Raw genomic sequence first — 27,609 nt, forward strand, 5'->3', positions numbered from 1 at the left:
GGTTCAAGTAAAAGTATAAATAGAGATGTTGGAAAGGTAGTAACACATTTCTTCTGGCTAAGGAATAAAGACAGTTTTCAAGAGTTTAAGTTTGGTACATATTTGGATCATTTGGGGTGTAGGAGGAGCACATATATTATGAAAATCAGTTTAAAGATACTTAGAAAAAAATTAAAAATTTACAATAGAAAAAATAAAGGAATTCTAGCCATAGAGCTTATGACAATTAAATCCAAGAAATCATGTATTTGTATAAGACGCAAAAGAAAGTAAATGTTACATGCCTTTTAATCAAAGGAACAAAATATTTTTGCATACAAAACAGAGAAAAGAAAACCCTCCAAAAATAAATAAGTGAAAGAGATGACTTTGTGAACGCTACCTGAATAATGTTCTGAATATTGTTTTTATTTTATGTATGTATGTATGTATGTATGCATGTATGTGTGTATGTATTTAAGATGGAGTCTCACTCTGTTGCCCAGGCTGGAGTACAATGGCATGATGGCAGCTCACTGCAACCTCCGCCTACCAGGATCAAGCGATTCTCCTGCCTCAGCCTCCTGAGTAGCTGGGATTACAGGTGCATGCCACCATGCCTGGCTAATTTTTTATATCTTTGGTAGAGATGAGGTTTCACCATGTTGGCCAGGCTGGTCTCGAACTCCTGACCTCAAGCGATCTGCCAGCCTCGGCCTTCCAAAGTGATATGATTACAGATTTGAGCCACTGCACCCAGCCTGAATATTGTTTTTAAATGCTAATACAAAAACAGAAACACTCAAACTTGATTCAGGCCTTTATTTAGGGGACACTACTGGACAATTTAGAGAAATAAAAATTAATCTCCTGAATTTTTGCACTTGTGTTTGTGAGGAATATTGCGTTGTAGTAATCTTCTGCAACATTTTTGTATGTGTTTGCTATTAAGGTGATTCTAGAATTCTGGCCCAACAAAATTAATTAGAAAACGTTCTCTTCCCTGCTCTTTTCAGAAAGAGTTTGAATATAATCATTTTTTTCCTTCTAAAATGTTTCTTTTAATTGACTGGGGAAGTCATTTGGGCCTAAGGTTTTTTTTTTTTTAAAGTATGTATTCAATTGTTTAATAGATATAAAGCTATTCAGATTATTTATTTCTTTTTGTATATGCAATTTGTATGTTTCAAAGAATTTGTTCATTTTCAAATATTTTGGCCTAAATTTGTTCAGCATATTCTCCTATTACCATTTTAATGTCCATAGGATGTATAAATAATATTGGTATATTCCTATATTGGTAGGTATTATTGTGTTTTCTGTTTTTCATGATCATTTTATAAAGAATTTATCAATATAATTATATTTTCAAAAAACCCATATTTTGTTTTCTCTCTGGTTTTCTAATATAGAAACCATTTACTCAATGATACATTTTCTAAGGACTGCTTTAGTCTTACTCTACACATTCGATTTTATATTCTGTACTTTTATTTAATTCTATTTAAAATATTTTATGTTTACTGAAATTAAGGTTATTTGGGATGTTAGGAAATTTCCAAATATTTGCAGATTATCAAAATCATCTTTCTCTTACTGATAACTAATTATATATTGGCCTAAACCACACTATGCAAAACAACTTGTTCAAGTACTCTGAACTTTGGAGGTTATAGGGTTTATTGTCAGATATTAAAAAAAAATAAAACTTTGCTTTGCATGCATACACTTCATGAAACTTCTGTATTCTTCATCGTTAGCCAGAACCTCAGATAAGAGTGAGATGTGCTGGTCTCATACCCCAATCATATTGCTATTCAGTATGGGGCACATGGGAATGTGTTGACAAGTGAAAGTGGTGGGGTACAAAGCACACAAATGTGAAATCAAGTTTCGTATTGCCTAATGACCACCGATGTGGTATCCAAAACAAAAATAAAGTGAGCATAATGTTTGGTTTTATTTTATGGTAATACTAATATTTGAATTCTTATCTCCAATACTTTGAAAAACTAATTAAATATACAGAAAATAATTTTAATGCCAAAATAATTATGAATGTTACTGTAATAAATTAATTCTTAAAATGTATCCTACAAGCATTTTCACCTAGAAATATGTATTTAAGTTTCCTCCATGTCTTTTCATGGCTTGAAACGTATTTCTTTTTGACACTGAATATCTTTCACTATCAGGCACCACAGTTTATTTGCCCATTAACCTGCCGAAGAACATTGTTTTATTTTGTTTGTGCTGCTATATAGGAATACCTGAAGCTGGCTAATTTATAGAGAAGAGGTTTATTTGGCTCACAGTTCTCCAGGCTGTATACGAAGTATGGCACCAGCACCTCCTTCTGGTGAGGGCCTCAGGCTGCTTCCACTCATGACAGAAGGTTAAGGGGAGCTGGTGTGTGCAAATGACCTAGCAAGAGAGGAAGCAAAAGAGAGAACAGAGGAGGTGTCAGGCTCTTTTCTACAACAAGTTTTTCTGGAAACTGAGTGAATACCCACTCATGGCTGCAATAACAGCACCAAGCCATATGCAGGGGATCCACCCGCACAACCCAAACACCTCCCATAAGGCCCCACCTCCCACACTGGTGAGCAAATTTCAACAGGAGATTTGGCAGGGCCAAACAAACCATATCCAAACTGTCTGACGTTTTATCAATGAATAAAGCTGCCATGAACATGCATGTGCAGGTTTTTGTGTAGACATTAGTTCTTTTACTCTTTTGAGCAAATACCAAGGACTGTAATTGTTAGACTGTATTATTATTGTGCGTTTGGTTGTTTAACAAATCACCAAACTGCCTATCAAAGTGGCTATACCACCTAGTATTTGCATCAGCAATGATTGGAAGTTCCTGTTGTTCTACATCCTCGCCAGCGTTAAGCGTTGTCAGTGTTTTGAATTTTAAAGAAATGTGTAGTGGTAGCTCATTGTTGAGATAAGCAAACTCATGACATATTCAGTGAAAGAAACACCTGCAAAGGCTAAAGTAACCTTTAGTGATGTGGTTGTAAAGTGTGGAGTGACAAGGAGAGAAGTGTTCTATAGTCCCATGAGCAGATTTAGTAAGTCTGTACCAGTGAGCTGTGAACTTCAGACATGCTTCTAAAATCCACCTGCCCCTCTTTGGTGAGAAAGAATGTCTGGAGTAGGCTAGAATTGTGTCTTTCCCTTCTCTGAATTCAGCTAGGTTCTCATTAAACCCAGCAGGTTTGTCTCTGGTAAAAACAGTTTCTCCTGCAGGTAGGTCTTGTTAAGAAAAACAGATGCTCTTAAGTATTTCAAAATGGTTATCTTTCCCCTCCCCCTGCCAGAAAAATCAGGGAAATTTTCTCTGATATTTACTGTAAGGACAGGGTCAAGCTGGTAAATTTCACAAAATGTGGGAGCCTCCAGTGACTGAGTCCCCTTGGAGTTGTCATGTCTCAGAGATGATATTTCATATCTGATTCATGAAATCAGAGATGTGATTTATCAAATTTGTTCTACCTGCAGGAGAAAGTATTTAACCAGAGACTAACCTGCTTGGTTTAATGAGAACCCAGCTGAACTCGGAGAAGGGAAAGACACAATTTTAGCCTACACTAACTTGTCCACACTAAGCCTTCAGAAATTCATCACTTATAACCCAAGTTTCCCTACACCAATATGGGTTATCTTTGAGGTTCGTGCTTGAAGGTTTCTGCTCTGGTAAACCAAGATTTTGGCCCTCACCTGTAGGTCTCTCCAATTTGGTGAGCAGTGGTTTGCCCTGTAACCACATTTCTATGAGAAACCTAAGGAATTTTTTTTAGTTTGTTCAGCTTTTGTTGTTTGGATGAAGTGATGATTTCTAGCTTCTTACATACCTGACAGGAGAGTTCTAGTAGATTTTTTAAACCTGCTTTTTGTTTTAATTGATTCACTATGCTGTATAATTCTTTCATTTCAGTGAGAAAAAAAATGGAAAGAAATATTCTCCAACATATATTTTTGTAAGAGGAAGACAAATTTAAAGAGAAATTGTGAAATTATAAAATGAAAGTTATGAACATATAAACTTTGATAGTGCTAGCATAATAAAATGAAACAAAGGCAATTGATTGATAAGCAAGCTAAGCTAATTATAAATCCTTCCTCATTATGTTATCATTAGAAATTGAGATAAATTGGAAAATGCTTAAAAATTTCCTACAGCAAAGTCTTTTCCTTTGAAATTAGTTAAGAAAACATAGATCTTTTTGAAAACTTCCAACTAGGAGCAATTTAAATATGAACACTCAATTGCAAATAAAATAATTAATGTATTAATAATTTCAATATTAGTATTATATTTGCTTAGAGATTAGCTTGTTTCAGTATCTTGGCTAACATTTGAAACAGTAATTAAAGAAAGAAAAATTCAGTCAGTCACCCAGATGTGTTATTTTCAAATGTAAAATAAATATATGAGATAGCTTGGTGTTTGGAGATGCAGAATATAAATTAATTTATTTATATTATACGTATAAAAAATTACTTTATATATAAGTAATTGGTTTATATATATATATACACATATACATACATTTTCAAGTGAATATGAAGTTAGTTAGATTTACACTTATTATTTCCACTAAGGAATTAAAGTTTAACTTGTATTAATGTTATATTTACATATAGTGAATATTCTCCCTTAGGAAATTTATTCAAAAGGAAACAAAGAGAAAAGATTATGTTGTTCTAATACAATGATAATGTTAAAATAAGAAAAAGCAATAATCCAAACTCTATATTCCACAATACTAGGATACTTTGATACCTTTTTTATGTAGTATCTAGGAAAATATAATACCAAATAAAGTTCAAGTAAGCATAAGGAAGGATTCTGAGAAAGCTTTTTAGGTTGCATACATCCCACAAAGCCAACAGAGCACCTTTCCCTAAATAATATGGCACATTTGAGGAAAAAAAGCTTCAAGTTGTATTTCAGAATCAATGTAGAGAAATTTAACCAGGTTGTAAGAACTGATGGCGAGGCTGTATTTGATATCAGGAAGATTCAAAGAAAATGGCCCTGAATTGTAAATTATATATACGAATTCTCATGAAATGGACCATTATTGAGGCATAGTGGATAACTTTGGAGTTGTAAACTGACTTGAAATATATACTGTAAATATATAAATATAACTCTGTGTATATGTATTATATCTGCAAAAATATGATCGTATGGCATACCTAAGTTCATCGTACAACCTGGAGAATTACTAATAGCCTGTTACATAGTCCTTGTCTCTCCTTCACATTAATTCTCTCTATTTGCTTTTCTAGTTATTTGTCATCCTGTTATTAAAAAAAATCAACAACCCTAAAAGAAATAATTACACAAACTAGACAATATCACTTCAAGAAAAAAATAACAAAGGTAAAATAACAAACAAAGCTTCCCAAACTTTCTGGAACTTTGTACAACAAATCAAGAGAAGTTAAGAATTTAGCCAAATGAATTGCTCCTAATAATATAATAGCAATAATGAGATAACCACACCACAAAATGAAGAACTAAAGAAGCTACAGGCCGGGCACGGTGGCTCACGTCTGTAATCCCAGCATTTTGAGTGGCCGAGGCAGGCGGATCACAAGGTCGGGAGATCGAGACCATCCTGGCTAACACAGTGAAACCCTGTCTCTACTAAAAATACAAAAAATTAGCCAGGCGTGGTGGCATGTGCCTGTGGTCCCAGCTACTCGGGAGGCTGAGGCAGGAGAATAGCTTCAACCAGGGAGGCAGAGGTTGCAGTGAGCTGAGATTATGCCACTGCACTCCAGCCTAGGAGACAGAGAAAACTCCGTCTCAAAAAAAAAACAAAACCAAAACCAAACAAACAAACAAACAAAAAGCTGCAGAAGCTGACAGAAATGCAGTTAGACAATATAAGGAAATAATTCCAAAGATGACAGAACTGAAGAAAAAGATGAAAGTGTAAAATAAAAAATTCAGTAATGAAGGCTACATTTAAAGCAGTGTAGGAGAATAGACACTGTTGAAAACAATGTAAATGATATAAAGGACAGGATTAATAACCAGAAAAAGATAAAATGGATCACGGCAGAGTTAATTTAAGGAGAAAAGAAGCTCACAAGCCATACAAAGAGGTTAGGTCATGTCCCAGGAAGAGCGACCAAAGCGGTGAAACAAACAAAAGGAAATCATCAACCTGTATAGTAGACAGCCCCCAAAGGTATCCACTTTCAAATCCTCAGGACATATGAATATATTATGTTACCTGGAAAGAAAGATTTTGCAGATATGATTAAGTTTATGAACCTTGAGATGGATAGATTGTCTCAATTGTCCAGCTGGGTCTGAACTAATCATATGAATTCTTAAATGCACGGGACCATTCTGGGCTGTGGCTAGACAAAGAAAAATGAGGAAAGAGGAAGGGTCAGAAAGATGTGAGTTCCTGGCTTTAAAGATGAAGGAAAGTGTCATGAGCCAATTAATTACTTCAGGGATTTTCTAGAAGTTATAAAAGGCAAGAAACAAAGCATCCCCCAGATCCCCCAGAAAGCAGTCCATCTTTGCTGATGCCTTGATTTTAACTCAATATTATCACTGTCAGACATGTGAGCTAATTTATTATCTGTAGTTTTGTGTTACTTTAACTTGCCAAGGTCATGAGAATGTGCATGATAGGGATGGAAAACCCACATACCATGAAGAAAACCAGACATTTCCAATGTTTGGAATATTGGCTAGTGAGCATATACTTTTCTACTTGAACAATAAATAATGTAGAAATTCAAGTAAAAGAAATCATGAATCTATAGATTGAAATGCCATACACCATCCCAGGAAAATGTGGTAGAGTAATCGAACTTAGTCATATCCTTGTCAGTTGCTTGCACTTCAAAGATAAAAAAAGAATTGTCAAGTACGTAGTTAAAATGGCATGCCACAAATTAAGATTTGAAAATTGGGTTGGTCCCAGAATCTTCCAAAGTTAAGTTATGAGTAGAAGAGAGAGAAACTTTTTTACAAAATTTTCAAGAAAGGAACTCTGCAGATAAATGGGCAGATCACAGTGACTAACTGCCTCTAGTCTAAGAGGTTATCTAAAACCCAGTTTATTTGATCTTGTAGTTCTACTGTCCCTTAGGGTGTTTTACTCATTTACATGGTCAAATAGAATCATTCCTAATGTGTCAATATTGCAGCTTGCAAAAGAAAGAAGAAAGGAAATAGAGGACAAGTAATTTTCTCTTACGCATATGATCCAAATAAGTTGCTTATCTCCTTTCTGCACCCAAGAGCTCAGAATAAGTTAGGTGGCCACTGTCATTAGATCCAAGGGAACCTGGGAATGCATTAGCGCTGTGTTGCCATGTTCTTATTTGAAACTTGATGATTCTTTTTTTTTTTTTTTTTTTTTTTTTTTTTTGAGACGGGGTCTGGCTCTGTCGCCCAGGCTGGAGTGCAGTGGTGCAATGTTGGCTCACTGCAAGCTCCGCCTCCCAGGTTCACGCCATTCTCCTGCCTCAGCCTCCCGAATAGCTGGGACCACAGGCACCCACCACCAAGCCCGGCTAATTTTTTTTGTATTTTTAGTAGAGACGGGGTTTCACCGTGTTAGCCAGGATGGTCTGGATCTCCTGACCTCGTGATCCACCCGCCTCGGCCTCCCAAAGTGCTTGGATTACAGGCGTGAGCCACTGGCGCCCAGCCAAAACTTGATGATTCTATTTCAGATACGGTTTGGCTGCGTCCCCACCCACATCTCAACTTGAATTGTACTCCTATAATTCCCACATATTGTGGGAAGGACCAGATGGGAGGTAATTGAATCATGGGGTTGGTTCCCCCATACTGTTCTCATGTAGTGAGTAAGTCTTTATCAGCAGCGTGAAAACAGTAAATTAGTATAAGTAGACTGGGGTGTTGCTGAAAAGATACCCGAAAATGTGGAAGCGACTTTGAAACTGGGTAACAGGCAGAGGTTGGAACAGTTTAGAGGGCTCAGAAGAAGACAGGAAAATATGGGAAAGTTTGGAACCTCCTAGAGATTTGTTGAATGGCTTTGACAAAATTGCTGATAGTGATACGGACAATGACGTCCAGACTGAGGTGGTCTCAGATGAAGATGACGAACTTGCTGGGAACTGGAGCAAAGGTGACTCTTATCATGTTTAAGCAAAGAGACTGGTGGTATTTTGCCCCTGCCCTAGAGATTTGTGGAACTTTGAATTTGAGAGATGATTTAGGGTATCTGGTGGAAGACATTTCTAAGCAGCAAAGCATTCAAGAGGTGACTTGGGTGCTGTAAAAACATTCCATTTTAAAACGGAAACAGAGCATAAAATCAGAAAATTTGCAGTCTGACAATGCAGTAGGAAAAAAAACATTTTTTGAGGAGAAATTAAAGATGGCTGCAGAAATTTTCGTAAGTATCAAGGAGCTGAGCGTTAATCCCCAAGACAAAGGAAAAAATGTCTCCAGGGCATTTCATAGGTCTTCTTGGCAGCCCCTCCCATCACAGACCCAGAAGCCTGGGAAAAAATGGTTTCACGGGCTGAGGCCTGGGTCCCTATGCTGTGTGCAGCCTAGGGACTTGGTGCCCTGCATCCCAGCCACTCCAGCTGTGGCTAAAAGAGGCCAATGTCAAGCTCAGGCTGTGGCTTCAGAGCATGCAAGCATCAAGCCTTGGCAGCTTCCATGTGGTGTTGAACCTTCAAGTGCAAAGAAGTCAAGAATTGAGGTTTGTGAACCTCTGTCTAGATTTCAGATGGATAGAAATGTCTGGGTGCCTAGGCAGAAGTTCACACAGGGGCGGAGCCCTCATGGAGAACTGCTAGGGCAGTGTGGAAAGGAAATGTGGAGTCAGAGCCCCTATGCAGAGTCCCTACTAGGGCACCACCTAGTGGAGCTGTGAGAAGACGGCCACCGTCCTCCAGATCCCAGAATGGTAGATCCACCAAAAGCTTGCACCGCGCACCTGGGAAAGCGGCCGACACTCAACGCCAGTCCATGAAAGCAGCCAGGAGGAGGGCTATACCCTGCAAAGCCACAGGGTGGAACTGCCCAAGACTATGGGAACCTACTTCTTGCATCAACGTCACCTGAATGTGAGACATGGAGTCAAAGTCGTTTTGGAGCTTTAAAATTTGACTGCCCCACTGGACTTCAGCCTTGCACGCCCCGCCCCCACCAGCCCCTTTGTTTTGGCCAGTGTCTCTCATTTGGAATTGTTGTATTTACCCAGTGTTTGTACCCCCATTATATGTAGGAAATAACTTTCTTGCTTTTGATTATACAGGCTCATAGGCAGTAGGGACCTGCCTTGTCTCAGACGAGACTTTGGACTATGGGCTTTTGAGTTAATGCTGAAATGAGTTAAGACTTTGGGGGACTGTTGGGAAGGCATGACTGGTTTTGGAATGTGATTTACATGGGATTTCGCAGGGTTCAGGGGTGGAATGATATGGTTTGGCTCTATGTCCCCATCTAAATCTCATCTTGAATTGTACTCCTGTAATTCCCACCTGTTGTTGGAGGAAACTGGTGAGAGATAATTGGATCACTGGGGTGGTTTCCCCCATACTGTTCTCATGGTAGTGAGTATGTCTCGTGAGATCTGACGGTTTTATCAGGGATTTCTGTTTTTGAGTCTTCCTCATTCTCTGTTTGTCTGCTGCTATCCATGTAAGACGGGACTTGCTCCTTTTTGCCTTCTGCCATGATTGTGAGGCTTCCCCAGCCATGCAGAACTGTAAGTCCAATTAAACCTCTTTCTTTTGTAAATTGCCCAGTCTCAGGTATGTCTTTATCAACAGCGTGAAAATGCACTAATACAATTTCTAAAAACAAAAGGAAACAAAACAAAAACAGCAGGCAAAAATATTAGGAAGCAGTTAAAAATGTTTACCCTGGTATACTGACATTTCTATGTATGTCATTGTCAATAACTTTCTAAATAACCTACTACTTACTAAATCTATCTCATCATCCAAGTGCTTGGGGTAGGCCCTATACTTTTTAGCAAATCAAGATGATATGTCTTTTTATTTCCTGGTGATTGTTACACTAAAAATAGTTTGCTCTACCCAATATAAATTGGTGAAGTGGGAAGGATAATTGCAAAAAGAAAAGAATGTGAAGAATGGAAAGCACACTGCAGTCAGTATTTCATAGTAGTTATGAATTACTTTACAGAAATTATAGAAACTCCCTTCTCTTTATGGAGAAATTTTCATGATTAGCGCATTGGGCAACTCTTAATGCTACCCTTTGAAATTCTCTTGTGTGTTATCCTCTGTGACCCCTGGATTTCCAATAAAGAAAAACCATTCTACTACACTATCCTGTTTGGCCCCATCTAAAGTGGGCAATGAAGTTTATAGACTGAAGTTTATGTATCTTTGGGGATACAGATATCCTCAGAGGATTTTGGTCTATTTGCTTGCCATGATATTAATAGCAGCCGATCACATCTGGTCACAATTCCTAAGACAGATCAGCTGAAATAGCAGGCATGGAGTGAACTGGGGAGAGCCGTACCATTCATCTCTTCTTTGGAGTTGAGCTGGCTCTCACTGTCTTTCACTTAACTGTAGGGTCTTGGAAAAAGATACTCAATGACAATCCTATCTCCTGCTGCTTGGGCTTCAGAAGCCCTTGGCTTTTCCAACTTTGCGGACCAACATTACCAAAAGTTCAATCAATTTAAATTGCAGGCCATAACCACAGAAATTTTCTCAGAGAGGTGTGGAATTCCTTTCCATTTCTACTAGCAAATTCAGATTTTTGCTAGAATCAATCAGTCTCTTCTACCACTCTGCTAGAAGCATCAAGGAGTACCAGTAATTGTAGTTTTTCTAATCACTTTTACAGAACTGCAAGTTCAATAAGCACATGTTCTGTGTTCTAAGTTATCACAGGTGACAATCTTACCACCTGTAATCGCCAAGATGAAGATGACCAACTTTCTATCTTGCACTGTGTATACTGCCTTTATGCCAACTGCTAAGCCAACAATGTGTATTTTAGACTTTTTTGTTATAATAGCACACGTTTCCAATTATCAGTTTTATATATTCATGGAGTATAAGTTAAGCCTCTGTAACAAAGGGTTCCAACACAGGACAGCCATTTCTTTATTTTTATGTAATGGCACAGAGGATATTTTGTAGTCCAGAGTGAGTAGAAACCTCTGCTCCACAAAGACACTAGGTTCTTTAAATATTTCTAGCTTGTGAAACACTCCCTAAGTTGTATCCCTAGTATGCATCACCAAGTGGCTCAATATCTCTGCCTTCTAGCCTGCAGAACTGAAGATGTGAAGGGCAATCTTCTTTTTAAGGTGGTGCCTATAATCTATGCATATCATTCCCACAGGACTCATTGTCCATAATTAGTTGTAATGCCAAACCTCTTTGCAAACTAAGCTGAGAATGTGCTGGCAATAATTCAGTATTTTTACTATGAAAAACAATTTTACAAGGGAAAAGAAGGCAGCTTCTGCTAGACATCAAAACACAATGGAATTATTGACTTTTTACTATGTTCCAGAAACTATTGGATTAACCACTGGATTTACAAGAACTTAATTTATTAACAGCTGAATAATAAAAATAAAATATTCAAGTAAAAATGTCTAAGTGGCACATGTAAATAATATAAATTAAAATTTTATTAAATTATTCACTGTATCATAGAACAAAAATCTTGTGTTATTCATATCAATTACTTGTTTCCAAAATGTCAATTTACTTTTATAATATGGTCTCTAATTCAAGCACTTTACTTTTTGAACATTTTATGATATGTATCTCTAAGTAAAAATATATAAAAATAACATCTGAAATATATAAAATAAACAAATAAGTCATATGTAGTACTAGTTATTGCTTTTCTGAATAAAAAATAAATACAAAATTAGAGTAAAAATGTAAAGATTCAAGACATATTAAGATAATAAGTTTAATTTTAGACTAATTTATAAATACAAATTATAACATTCTGTGTGTCTTTACCATTTTTACACAAATAAAGTTACCTTAAATTTTACTCTAGACTTTTATTTTTAATATTGCTTTAATTACTGACTGTTCAGTAAATGTATTTTTTTTTTTTTTTTTAGTTTACTTGCTTCTGAGCTAATTTGGTAGCAAAAAACAGTTTCTTCATTTTGGTAGCACTAGTTTTTGCCATCATAAACAAAATGGGATCATATTTGATCATGTTAAGAGCTCAAGGTAAATTCCTTTGTCCCAAATGTTTGATAAGAAAATGAATATATCTTAAATTTAATTACCCTAAGTCAGGTGAATTATATAATAATTGAATTCATAACTTCAGATTAGTTTAAGATTTATGATGATATATAAAATATTTGCTTATATTTAGTGTTTGATTACATTTATAGAGACAAAATACAATTAACATTTCATATTTATGTGCTTAAAGACTCGTTTCTAATCTTTTTTAAATTTTATTAATTACTTTCATAATCAATTTTTATGATAGTTTTCAGAGAAATTACACATTTTACTTTTCTATTTGTTTAAAAATTTTTTTCTTAATCATATGTGATGGTTACTACTGAGTGTCAAATTGATTGGATTGAAGTATAGAAAGTATTAATTCTGGGTGTGTCTGCTATGGTGTTGCCAAAGGATATTAACATCTGAGTCAGTGGGCTCGGAAAGATAGAGCCACCCTTAACTGGGTGGGCACCATCTAATCACCTGCCAGCAAATATAAAGCAGGCAGAAAAACGTGAAAAGGAGAGACGGGCCTAGCCTCTCAGCCTACATCTTTCTCCTGTGCTGGATGCTTCCTGCCCTCAAACATCAGACTCCAAGTTCTTCAGTTTTGAGACTCTGGCTGGCTCTCCTTGCTCCTCAAGCATGCAGACAGCATGTTGTGGGACCTTGTGATCATGTAAGTTAATAATTAATAAACTCATATATATTTATATTTTATATATATACACAGACATACATATATGTATATGTATATGTATGTGTGTATATATTTGTGTATATATATACACACACACACATACATAGTCCCTGGCTAATACAGATTTTTGGTATAAAGAGTGGTTCTAGAGGAACAGAATATTAAGGAGGGAGTTCTTTTTTTGGTTTTGGGGTTTCTGGAGTTGGCTTCTTAACATTATTAGACCCCAAAATGCTGAGGACTCTACCTAATAGTATGGAGAACACTGATAGTCCTTGGCATAAACTGTTTACAGAGCTATGCAAAATAAACACATTTGACACTCCTGATTCACCACTTGCGAGAGACAAGGAGTTTAGTTACTCTATCCATAATACCTTTGACCATTTGTGGAGAATCAAGGGACATAATGAAGCTGGTAGCTTGCTCCTAAGTTCAGTGGACAAAGTGATTAAAGAAAATGATGAACTCAGGGATTCTGTCTGCCGGCTTCAGAAGCAGATACTGAGGCTTAAATCTGCTAAGACTGCACTGAGTGAGATTTTTATCTCCTGTAGACAAACAGCTGAAACTGTGGAAAAAAAGATACAAGCTCTTATCACATGAGGGGCTGACCTGCAATGAAAGGTGCATGAACAGCCTTGCCAGGTGTCTACCATTAAAAGGAGGGCATTACTGGAAAAGAATGGGACCCTGCAACTTGGGATGGGGAAGTATGGGAAGACCCTGATGAAACTGGGGTCACTGAGTTTGTAAACTCTGACAAACCTTATTTGCCAGAAGGAACAGCTTCACCATCCCCTGTAGTATCAACATCCCCTCCTAGACCCATGCTGCCATCAGCCTTTACACCTTTGTCTGAGGAGATAAACCCTGCGCTGCCTGAGGCAACAGTGAGGGCCTTCCCTGGGGCAGTTACCAGGCAAAATAATGTTGATTCTCCCCAGGAGCCACCCCCAAAACCCCTGTTTTCTTCTAGTTATCTAACTAGACTAAAGTCCTGGCAGATCCCTTGAGGTGAGGTTGCATGCTACACTTGAAAAGAACTGTTAATTTATGTAAACAGAAACCTGGAGAACAAGCATCAGAATGGATATTAAGGTTATGGGATAATGGTGGAAGGAACACAGAGTTGGGTCAGGCTGAATTTATTGATTTGAGCCCACTAAGTAGGTACTCTGCTTTTAATGTTGCAACTCAGGGAGTTAAAAAAAGATTCTAATAGTTTTTCTGCTTGGTTAGCTGAAATATGGATTAAAAGATGGCGAGCTGGAAATGCCTGATCTCCCTTGGTTTAATGTAGAGGAAGGGGTCCAAAGGCTTAGAGAGATTGGGATGGTGGAATGGATTAGTCACTTTAGACTTTAGACCTACTCATCCCAGCTGGGAGGGTCCAGAAGATAAACCCTTGACCAATGCCTTGTGAAGTATATTTGCGAGGACAGCACCTGCATTTTCGAAGAGCCCTGTAACTGCTCTTCTCTGTATGTCAGATCCAATGGTTAAAACCGCAGTCACTCAACTACAAAATTAAAATACAATGGGAATAATTGAATCCTGATATGCAGGGGCCAAGTGGTGGCACTCAACCATGAAAGGCAAGGTCGGCATAGCTACCTTATGGACAGCAGAGGCAAAGCCGCAATCAAAATAATCTGACTTGTGTAGAGCTCTGGCATTGGCTAATTATAGTGTTCCTAGAAATGAAATTGATAGGAAGTCTACTGCATTCCTACTTAATTTATACAAGCAGAAAACTTCTAGGAGAAATGGACAAAAGACTAATTTGAATTATAAATACAGAGAATCACGACCCCTCAATCAATTTCCAAACTTGAGCCAGTTTACAGACCCAGAATCCCTTGAATGAAGGTGAGGCCAGGTCCCCTTGAAGAAGGACCCCACTACATTACTGACAATTTATGCAGTGAATATTTCTCCCATCCTTCCCCAAGGAGACATCCAGCCTTTGATTAGGGCAACCGTGCACTGGGGAAATGGAAATGATCAGACATTTCGGAGACTACTGTACACTGGCTCTGAGCTGATGGTGATTCCAGGGAACCCAAAAAGTCATTGTGGTCCTCCAGTTAAAGTAGGGGCTTATAGAGGTCAGGTAATTAATGGAGTTTTAGCTCAGGTTTGACTTACAGGGGGTCCAGTGGGTCCCCAAACTCAACCTGTGGTCATTTCCACAGTGTCAGAATGCATAATTGGCGTAGACATACTTAGCAGCTGGCAGAACCCCCGACATTGGCTCCCTGACTGGTATGAGAAGGGCTATGATGGTGGGAAAGGCCAAATGGAAGCCATTAGAGCTGCCTCTACCTAGAAAAATAGAAAATGAAAAACAATATCCCATCCCTGGAGGGAATGCAGGGATTAGTGCCACCATCAAGGACTTGAAAGATAGGGGTGGTGATTCCCATCACATCCCCGCTCCACTCTCCCTTTGGCCTGTGCAGAAGACAGATGGATCTTGGAGAATGACAGCTCCATGGGTGTCATTGTGACTCAGACTATCAAGATGAAATCAGTCTACTACTCCACCATGGAGTTAAAGAAGAGTATGCATGGAATACAGATGATTACATAGAGCATCTCTTAGTATTACCGTGCGCTGTGATTAAGGTCAATGGGAAACTACAATATCATAGTGGATTATCATAAGCTTAACCAAGTGATGACTCCAATTGCAGCTGCTGTACCAGATGTGGTTTTATTACTTGGGCAAATTAACATATCTCCTGGTACCTGGTATGCAGCTATTGACTTGGCAAATGCCGTTTTCTCCATTCCTGTCCACAAGGCCCACCAGAAGCAATTTGCCTTTAGCTGGCAAGGCCAGCAATATACTTTTACCCCTGAGGGGTATACCTTTACCTCAGAGGTATATCAACTCTCCAGCTTTGGGTAATCTTATTTGGTGAGAACTTGATCGCTTTTTGTTTCCACAACGTATCACTCTGATCTATTACATTAATGACATTATGCTGATTGGATCCAGTGAACAAGAAGTAGCAAACACACTGGACTTATTGGTGAGACATTTGTGTGCCAGAGGATGGGAAATAAATCTCACTGAAATTCAGGGACCTTCTACTTGAGTAAAATTTCTAAGGGTCCAGTGGTGTGGGCCCTTTTGAGATATTCCTTCTAAGGTGAAGAAAAAGTTGCTGCATTTGGCCCCTCCTACAAGCAAGAAAGAGGCACAACGCCTAGTGGGCCTATAGGATTGTGGAGGCAACACATTCCGCATTTGGGTGTGTTACTCCCACTCATTTATCAAGTGACCCAAAAGGCTGCCAGTTTTGAGTGGGGTCCAGAACAAGAGAAGGCTCTGCAATCGGTCCAGGCTGCTGTGCAAGCTGCTCTGCAACGTGGTTCATATGACCCAGCAAATCCAATGGTGCTTGAGGTGTCAGTGGCAGATAGGGATGCTGCTTGGAGCTTCCGACAGGCCCTCATAAGTTAGTCACAGCAGAGGCCTCTAGGATTTTGGAACAAGGCCCTGTCATCTTCTGCAGATAACTACCCTCCTTTTGAAAGACAGCTCTTGGCCTATTACTGGGCTTCAGTGGAAACTGAACATTTGACTATGGGTCATCAAGTCACCATGTGACCTGAACTGCCTATCATGAACTGGGTGCTTTCTGACCTATCTAACCATAAAGTGGGTCATGCACAGCAGCATTTCATCATCAAATGGAAGTGGTTATATATATATGATCAGGCTCAAGCAGGTCCTGAACGCACAAGTAAGTTACATGAGGAAGTGGCTCAAATGCCCATAGTCTCCACTCCTGCCACCCCGCCTTCTCTCCTTCATCCTGAACTGATGGTCTCATGAGGAGTTCCCTATAATCAGTTGACAGGGGAAGAAAAGACTAGGGCCTGGTTCATAGATGGTTCTGCACGATATGCAGGCATCACCCAAAAGTGGACAGCTGCAGCACTACAGCCCCGTTGTAGGACATCCCTGAAGGATGCGGTGAAGGGAAATCTTCCCAGTGGGCAGAACTTCAAGCAGTGCACCTGATTGTGCACTTTGCATGGAAGGAGAAATGGCCAGATGTACGATTATATACTGATTTATGGGTTGTAGCCAATGGTTTTGCTTAATGGTCAGGGTCTTGGAAGAAACATGATTAGAACATTAGTGACAAAGAAATTTGGAGAAGAGGTAGGTGGATGGGCCTCTCTGAGTGGTCAAAAACTGTGAAGATATTTGTATCCCATGTGAGTGCTCACCAGTGAGTGACCTCAGTGGAGGAAGGTTTGAAAAATTAAGTGGATAGGATGACCCGTGCTGTGGACACCACTCAGCCTCTTTCCCCAGCCACCCCATCATCGCCCAATAGGCCCTTGAAGAAAATAGCCATAGTGGCAGGGATGGAGGTTACACATGGGCTCAGGAACATGGACTTCCACTCAACAGGGCTGACCTGGCTACGTCTACTGCTGAGTGCCCAATTTGCCAGCAGCAGAGACCAACACTTAGCCCTCAATATGGCACCATTCCTTGGGGTTATCAGCTAGCTACCTGGTGGCAGGTTGATTATATTGGATCTCTTTCATCAGGGCAAGGGCAGAGGTTTGTCCTCACAGGCATAAACAATTACTCCAGATATGGATTTGCCTAACCTGCACACAACGCTTCTGCCATGACTCCCATTCATGGACTCATGGAATGCTTTATCCACCATCATGGTATTCCACACAGCATTGCCTCTGACCAAGCCACTCACTTTATGACTAAAGAAGTGTGGCAGTGGGCTTATGCTCATGGAATTCACTGGTCTTACCATGTTCCCTATTATCCTGAAGCAGCTGAGCAGCTGGATTGGTAGAATGGTGGATGACCGTTTGAAGTCACAATTACAATACTATGTTGAATAGGAGTGGTGAGAGAAGGCATCCTTGTCTTGTACTGGTTTTCAAATGGAATACTTCCACCTTTTGTGCATTCAGTATGATATTGGCTGTGGATTTTCAAAGATTTTATTATTTTGAGATATATTGTATCATTATCTAGTTTATTGAGGGTTTTTAACATGAAGTTAAATCATGTTAAGTGATTTAACTTAAATCATCATGTTAAATTTTATCAAAGACCTTTTCTGCATCTATTGAGATAATCATGTGGTTTTTGTCTTTGATTCTGTTTATGTGATGGATTATGTTTATTGGTTTGCATATGTTGAAGAATCCTTGCATCCCAGGGATGAAGCCGACTTGATCATGGTGGATAAGGTTTTTTTGATGTGCTGCTGAATTGTTTGCCAGTATTTTGTTGAGGATTTTCTCATTGATATTCCTCAGGGATATTGGCTTGAAGGTTTTTGTTGTTGTTGTGTCTCTTCACAGTTGTGGTATCAGGATAATGCTGGCTTCAAAAAACGAGTTAGGGAGAAGTCTTTCCTTTTCAATTGTTTGGAACAGTTTCAGAAGGAATAGTACCAGCTCCTCTTTGTATTTGTGGTAGAATTCAGCTGTGAATTCGTCTGGTCCTGGGTTTTTTTTTTTTTGTGGTTGGTAAGGTATGAATTACTGCTTCAATTTCAGAGCTTGTTATTGGTCTATTCAGGGTTTCAACTTCTTTCTAGTTTAGTCTTGGTAGAATGTATGTGCCCAGTAATTTATCCATTTCTTCTAGATTAGATAGTTTATTTTCATAGAGGTGTTTATAGTATTCTGTGATGGTAGTTTGTATTTCTGTGGGGTCAGTGGTGATATGCCCTTTGTCATTTTTTATTTTGTCTATTTAATTCTCTCTCTTAGTCTTTATTAGTCTAGCTAGTGGCACAGTACAGTTTTTATCTAAAATAATGATACAAAAATTAGTTTTATTTTGCTAAACAAGTTTATAAAACAACCTTTTTTAAAGTAATTTCTCTAATGCTTTTACCAGAGAAACATGTATCTGTTTTATTTTTGTCTATTTATGTTTATTATTTATTTATTTTGAGATTGGGTCTCACTTTGTTGCCCAGGCTGGAGTGCAGTGGTGCAATCTCAGCTCACTGCAACCTCTGCCTCTTAGATTCAAGTGATTCTCATGCCTCAGTCTCCAAAGTAGCTTGGATTATGGGCATGTACCACCACACCCAGCTAATTTTTGTATTTTTAGTAGAGACAGCATTTCACCATGTTGCCCAGGCTGGTCTTGAACTTCCAGCCTCAAGTGATCCGCCGACCTCTGCCTCCCAAATTTCTGTGATTACAGCAATGAGCCACCACACCCAGCCAATTTTTAGTTTTTCAATTTGTCTTCTTTCAGGTGACAAAAATCTGCCTACTTCCTTTGTCTCCTATAAGCGATGATAACTATCCCATCTTTCCAACACCTCCCACCAAAAATGGAAGCGATTTTTTTGTTTTGCTAGATCCACAGTCCCCTCTTAGTTTTTCTTGTATTTAGTTTTTTCTTTTTAATGTTAGTTTCCTCCCACAGTTCAATGAAAAAAGCAGGGGTTTTTGAAAAAATGAGTAACTGACCTCTTTCTTACTGACCCAGGTGATCACCCTCACCTAATTCTTGAGCTATCTGTTGCCATTGAAACAAGGTCAATCTTCCCTAAACAGCAATTTCTTTAAAAATAATTTCTCCATCATTCCTGTAGAGTATCTATATCTTAACTATCTAACACACTTATTAGCACAGTTTTAGCAAACAGTATCACCAAAAACATCTATTAGAAAATTCATAGGTAATGACCAAATACCTAGAGAACAGTATTGTAACTCATGAAGTGAAGAAAAAACAGGGGACAGAGAGAAAGACACGAACTCTCTCCAGATAGACATCAGGAGGACAGATAGGGACCTAGAGGTTTGGAAACCTTGCTGACATAAAGGTAACTGGCCTTAAATCCAAAGAACTGATATGACCTTAGTAGTACTGTCTCATAATAAAACAAGGTTATGTCTAAATATAAGGACTTATACATTTCTATAGTAGAAATATGTACTTGTCCTTGTGATAGTTTACTGAGAATGATGATTTCCAATTTCATCCATGTCCCTACAAAGGACATGAACTCATCATTTTTTATGGCTGCATAGTATTCCATGGTGTATATGTGCCACATTTTCTTAATCCAGTCCATCATTGTTGGACATTTGGGTTGGTTCCAAGTCTTTGCTATTGTGAATAGTGCCGCAATAAACATAGGTGTGCATGTGTCTTTATAGCAGCATGATTTATAGTCCTTTGGGTATATACCCAGTAACACCACATGTTCTCACTCATAGATGGGAATTGAACAATGAGAACACATGGACACAGGAAGGGGAACATCACACTCTGGGGACTGTTGTGGGGTGGGGGGAGGGGGGAGGGATAGCATTAGGAGATACACCTAATGCTAAATGATGAGTTAATGGGTGCAGCACACCAGCATGGCACATGTATACATATGTAACTAACCTGCACATTGTGCACATGTACCCTAAAACTTAAAGTATAATAATAATAATAATGATAAAGAAATATGTACTATGTTTAGTAATCTGAAAGTTTAAATATCATTTCAAATTGGTACATAAACAGAAAAAGTTTAAATTTTGGAGTTAAAAGATAAATATAATTTTGATTATTTTTAATGCTGAAAGACGATTATATACTGATATTACTTAAACATAAAAAATAGATATTTATGTGGCTGTAGTAATTATTCAAATAGAAAATGCAGTCAATTTTACTATATATAATATATAATATATATTTTCAGTGACCATAGAAGTATTTAAATGGCAGTTTATCATCATAACCACAACTTCAATGAAATTGCCAAGGAAACCTATACAATAACCATTTCGTGCATGTTCCACATATAATCTGAGCTTTTACAACATGACTCCTATGTAACTAGTATCATAATCATAATCAAAACTATATGCTCTGGCATTAATATAGACTGAAGATTTGTGTCCTCACCTCCTGCTCTCCACCATATGTTGAAGTCTTGACCCTCAGTGTGGTAATATTTGGAGATGAGGCCTCTAAGGAAATAATTAAGATTAAATGAGGTTATAAGAGGAGATGGGAGTGAGGAGCATAAATCCAGATCCAATGGAATTAGTGTCCTTTAAAGAAGAGACATCACAGAGCTGGCTTGTTCTCTCCATGAGAAGATTGTGAAAAGGCCATATAAGGATGTAACAAGAAGGTGGACATACGCAAGCTGGAAAGACAGCCCTCACAGAAATGGCACTGTGAGATCGGATTTCCAGCCTCCAAAATTGTGAGAAAATAAATTTCAATTCTTTAAGCTACCCATGATGACAACAACATGGCTCTCTTTAACAGTCAAATATTAATATTAATACATGCAAGAACAGTATAAAATTATGCAAAAATTATTGAAGTTTTAAAATTTAAATGCGGAGGAGAAAAAAAAAACACATCCAAACATCTTTAAGATACAGTCTACAGGCTCCCCACTGTAAATCACAATAAATCCATAGGAGCTGCTAATATATACTATTTAAATACACAAATGATATCTTTTTTAGTAAATAGTTCACATATTAAAATAGTTTTCTACCTTATTTGTGTATGTATATAAAACATGACAAAGATTTGAAGATAACATTTGCTTGTGCTTAAGACAATTTAAGTATTGCTGTGCATATTTTATTAAATTCCTCTGCCAATGCATCTTCGGTATGATGCGAAAACTCTAGGTAACTTACATGCTTGTATATATACATGCTTGAATATGTAGTCACTTTGAAAATCCAGAAATATGAAATAATGCTTCAGGGAACTCCACGTATGTCATGAACTTGATGAATTTTAATCCAAATTTACTTTGAAATACTCACATAATATTCATGTGTCTGTGATACAGTTTTTAATGCCTACAAATAAGAAGTAGAAGAAAATTAGTTTTTTAACTAACGATATTGACAATCTTACTTTTAAGGTGATTGAGCCCTGCATACCGAGAGATTCTAACTATTTTGATAACGTAATGTGAATCTGATTATTGAATTTTATTTGCACTCTTTGAGCATCGAAAACTAATCACAGTAATCCAAGTCTGTGCTGTTTATTTTTCCCCTAAAATACAAGGAAGTCAGGATAACATAGAGTTGTCTCTGTTGCTTAGTATTTTCTCCCTTCCTCTGACCCCATTTAAAAAATGTTTGTTCCTAACTTTGTAAATACTAATATTCATTGTCTGATAACATAGGATATAATTCTACAAACAGTACAAAATTAGAACAGTAATAATACCATTGTCCTCTTTTATGAGGTAATAATTTGATTCCTACTAAATGAAAATAAAGACAATCTAATAAAACTAAGAATAAATGCTCAGAAAAATAATTATATTTATTATTTTACTGTCCTTACTTAGAGAATTTCTCTTCTGAAGGGGGCTTCCTAAGAAAGAAGTCTTGATGAAGGATTTGTAAATATATTTAGTAAACATCTCCAATGACGAAAATGATCTTTTCAACCTTCAAAAGAATTTTACTATCTCCAAGGTTGTTAAGTTTAGTCCCAATTGTCCCTTTGTTTTATTTAGTCTCAACTATTGCCATAACTCCAGAGAAGTAGTGCCTGATTAGCAGTAGTTAGAGAAAGGAATCAATTTACGTTATCTCCTCAGTTTAATAAGCATAACAATTCTAATCACAACTTCTCTGCTTGTTGCTTCTCCTTAAGTTTTAGAATGTAATATAGACAATGATTCTAGGAGGTCGTAATGAGGACAGATATACTAATTATAGCACCATATTAAATTTTTAGAAACTTTCTGGGAACTAGAGATAAAACATTGAAGGGGGAATAAAACAAAAAACTTTGCTTTTATTTTTAGGGGGTGAAAGGGTAGAGATATTTATGAAAATAAATATTATTTATCATATTAAATATAATAAATGCTATAGAAAAAAATAAGGCTGTGGAAAGAATAAAGATTTCTGAGAATGAGTTTAAATTTCATATTGGTTGTCCAGTGAAGGCTTCACATTTGATAGGTGAGCACATGCAGTCTTCCCCTCTCTGGCTGTCAACTTCTTTTTATAGATCTGTTCCTATAATACCCGAACTCCAGTAACTCTTTGCTAGAACAGGAGTTCCAATCATTGAGCATCAAAATATTTTTCTATTTTTCAACTTCCTATCACTTATGTGATGATTTATATTCTTTCAAAGTTTGATTTCATGAAAACCATAAGACTCTCCTTTTATTATAATATTCTGTCAACTCCTGTGCTACTTACTTGCTTTTTTTTGCTGTTACTTGGAAAAGCTTTAATCCTGATTAAATTCAACTAACTTGCTATTCCTTTGCTATCATCCATTCAGCTGAAAGTGGCTGGAGAAACACACACACACACACACACACACACACACACACACACACACGAGAGAAACTGGTCTCATATTCAATGTATGACTATGGCCACAAGAGGGCTCCTCATTTTTTTTTTTTTTTTTTTAGCTTGTAAACTAAATTTCTATCTATTTGAAGATATGTCACATCTATCTACCCATTTGTAACTGAAAATAATAATAAAAAGAAAACAGACAATTTGAGTGTTCTGCATTCCGTGAATATCTCAATTTTGTATGCTCTCTTTAAAATTAACTTTCCTATAATGTGTCTGCTCACTATGTATTTTACAGATTGTTGATTTCCCATTAGAATGATAAATTTGGTCTCTGTTCACAGTGATTGGTATTTCATGTTAATTAATGAAGATGAGAATACTCATTTGCTGAATAATATTATGATATTTAAAATGCTCTTAAAAGTGTATTTGGAAACTGATATACAAGTTATACATATTTTAGATGATGAGATAAAATATTTCATAATAGCTCATAATTACAATATCTTTACATTATATCTCTGCCATTTCTAAAGTTTTATTTTATTTTATTTTTTGAGACAGAGCCTCACTCTATCATTTGGGCTGGATTGGATTGCAGTGGTACAATCACAGCTCACTGCAACATTGAACTCCTGGCCTCAAGCAATCCTCCAGTGCGGGCCTCCAAAAGTGCTTGGATTACAGGTACAAGCCACTACACCTAGCCTATCTCTAACATTTAAATTTAAATTTAAAAAATCCCTGATACTGTTATTTAAACATTTGTTAGTGAAGAATGATTTCTTAAAAGTTTGAGATTAAAAAATAAGGAATGATTATATTCACTGATAAGATCTATTTATATTTCTAAAGAAAGATTTTTTATATATATAAAATCAACATATTTTTATCTTTTTGAAATTATCTTACTATGGAAGTAAGAATCCAGAAGGCAGGAATATTCTTCTCATTTATAACTATGACATTATTCAATGGAAAGCATAAGGCAAATCTTTAATCTCCTTGTTAGGGAAGAGACAGTATATCAGAACAGAATGCTAAATATGTAATTTTGATAGATTGAGTAGGATTAATACCTAGTCAAGGAAACCCTGTGTGTTTGCACATTTAGCAGATCATTTGAGCTATTAGAAAGTTTCATGTAATATATCATTTACTTAACTTGTCAACTCTAAAACTTTTTGAGCAAAATCATTTAACTCTCAGTAATAATGAAGAATGAAGAAGAAAGTACAAATAGATCAGATGGTAAATTATTAACATATGCCTATGTGAAGTCAGCTTTAGGGCTACTATACATCTTTGTTATGGGGTACATGAGAGAGAACAAATTCCATGCTAATGTCTCACTCAACCTCTGTTCAGTGTAGCTCTTTTTTGATAACACACAGTTTACTTATTCTAAAAGTTGATAAAGGCTTATGCATACAATAAGAAAAAAAGTGTCTTAATTGGACTATCAATTCGAGTTGGGAAAGGAGAAACCTGTTTGGGCGCTTGGATTAAAAATATTTGTGAAAGACATTAATAGCAAAGCAAGATGAGAAGATAATGATAAATATTACTAAGATAAAATAGATAAATTGTAAATTTTCTGCCATGTGTACAATGCTTATAAGCCTTGGGGTGATATTGGTCTGTGTTATTGGCCAGAAATGTCTAGTATATGTTTCTTCTCCTCTGTCTATTGAAGCATCCATATTTCATCAGCTCTTCTTAAACAAATTTGTACCATTTGCTTGTTGGTTAAAAAAAACAGACAGTACAGTTTAGACTTTATGAGCATAGACCATGATACCAGAGTGCCCGAGATAGTTTCCTCATTCTACCGTCTTGGTAAGTTCCTTAAATTTCCTTTACTTCAGTTTCCTCCTTTGTAAAATGGACCTAATAAGAATTTCTACTTTATAGATTATTACACTGATATTAAATAAGCTTCTATTTGAACACACCATAATCATTTTTGGCAAGAGGTATACTTTTTAAAAAATCCTATTTTGTTCCTTCAAAAAAATGTAAAATAAGAAATTATTCTTAATTTTTTACTAATTTGAAAGTCTGTTACAGAGATTACAAATCCAAGTTATTTCAGGAGAGCTGGGCAGGTTCTGGGACAACAAATACCAACAAGGTATATTATTTTCCAGCACCAACAACCTGGTAGGAAGTCCTTAATCTGTGGCTCCATCAGAGTATTGTCTAACACTGTGTCCCATGAGCCCAGAAATTAGAAAGCATGTGATATTAGATGTGGTGCTCAGGGCTTTGTCACTACATGCTGACTTCAGTCAAGAACAAGTCAAGGTAATTTCCTCCATTTCATGGGCATTTACTTCATGAGTATCGGAGACCAATAATTCTGGAGTTAATAAGTGAGTTCATGTTCCAGCAGTCAGGGAGAATGACACACAGACCAAAACATGCAGTCACTAGTGGAATCTTCAACCTCGTTAAGTTCCAGGCGGCAGTCCTGTCCTTTTGCAGCTGAAGTCCCTTTTAATATAATCCAGACAGCATGAGCGATCTGTGCCTTAAGGACATGCTCCTGCTGCAGTTAACTACCCTAACCTGTTTCTTTAATTTGGCCCATCCCTTCATTTCCCATAAGGGATACTTTTAGTTAATTTAATATCTATAGAAACAATGCTAATGACTGGCTTGCTATTAGTAAATACATGGGTAAATCTCTGTTCGGGGCTTTCAGCTCTGACGGCTGTGAGACCCCTGATTTCCCACTACACACCTCTAAAAAAAAAAAAAAAAATATATATATATATATATATATATATATATATAATCCAGACAAACTTCGAGGTTACTGGTCCACCAAGACACATATGTGCTGCAAATTGGGGATTCTAATTATTTAAAACATTTTGATTTGAAAACATTAAAATGGATTTAATGAATACATTAAATGGATTCAAATCCATTTAAACAGTCAAGGAAATTGGGGTGCACTCGGTCTCTCAAGACACCCACTTGGCCCTCTTCAAAGTGTACTTTCCTTCCTTTCTTTTCCTTATTTTCCTTACTGCTTTAAAGCTTTTTAATAAACTTTCACTCCTGGACTGAAAAAAAAAAGAAAAGAAAGAAATTAAAATATTGCAGTTGCTCATAGAAAAGTACAGAGTAGGGAGACAGACCAAGTTGGCTGAATAGAACCCACCGGAGATTGTCCCCCAACAGAACGCCAAATTAAACAACTCTCCACCCAAGAAAGCACCTTGAGCAGAACAAAAAAATTAGGTGAGGGATCATATTACCTGATTTTAACATAATATCAAGGAAAGAGGCAATGAAGAGTGTGGGAAAGACGGTCTTGCACTGCCAACATTGCTTCTCTCCTATACCGTGTCAGTGCCTGGTGGGGAGAGAATCTGTGTGCTTGAGGGAGGGAGAGTAAAGTGAGTGTGGGGCTTTGCTTTAGAACTCAGCACTGCTCTGTCACAGCAGAACACAACCCAAGGCAAAATTCTGCCAGTACTCAGGAAAACAGCATTTAGAACAGTTCCCTTTTTTCTGAGTCCACATTTTACCGTCTCTAAGTTCCTGTGAAAGACTATAACTTTAATATCTACAGCCTTTTCCGGGTTCTAAAAACTATTCTTCCCCTTGGCCTTTCAGACGTAGCAGTGGTAACAGCTTCATAATGTTTCTCAATTTAGGTACTTTTGCATCCTGTATAGTTCTCCTTAACCCTGTCAGTACCTTTAAAACACTCTGCTTATTAAGCCCGGTGGAAGCATGACCTTCGTACTTTGACAGCCCTATACATGATAAAACCTGTGTGCTATATACCCCATTATATTTTAATTACATTTAAGATGAAAATATTAAAAATTATATAAATACAGCCCTATACATGATAAAACCTGTGTGCTATATACCCCATTATATTTTTAATTACATTTAAGATGAAAATATTAAAAATTATATAAATATTTATATATGCTTCACTTATAATGTAGATCTAAATCTACATTCAAAAACACAAGAATAAATAAAGTTGGAAGTTATCTACAGAGTAAATGGACAATAGAGTGGGTGGGAGCAGAAGGATTTGGACAATTCCAATATATACTTTGTATTTTCATTTGATGCTTAAAATATATAAAATAACTACCTGTACAAAATAAACTGAATAAAATTAGCACAATTATTAATGGCATTAAGATGTTTTAATTTCAAAGGTGAACCTCACTTTTTTGTCCTAAAGAATGAAACTATTATTAGTTTACTAATTTAATCTATAGTTTTTGTCGATCATGTTTCCTACTTTTCATTCTGCCACATTTTGAGAAACCAAGGCCTCCCTCTTTCTTACCTTATCACTA

The sequence above is a fragment of the Pongo pygmaeus genome, chromosome 4 (genome assembly GCF_028885625.2).
Source record: "Pongo pygmaeus isolate AG05252 chromosome 4, NHGRI_mPonPyg2-v2.0_pri, whole genome shotgun sequence".
Lineage (NCBI taxonomy): Eukaryota > Metazoa > Chordata > Mammalia > Primates > Hominidae > Pongo > Pongo pygmaeus.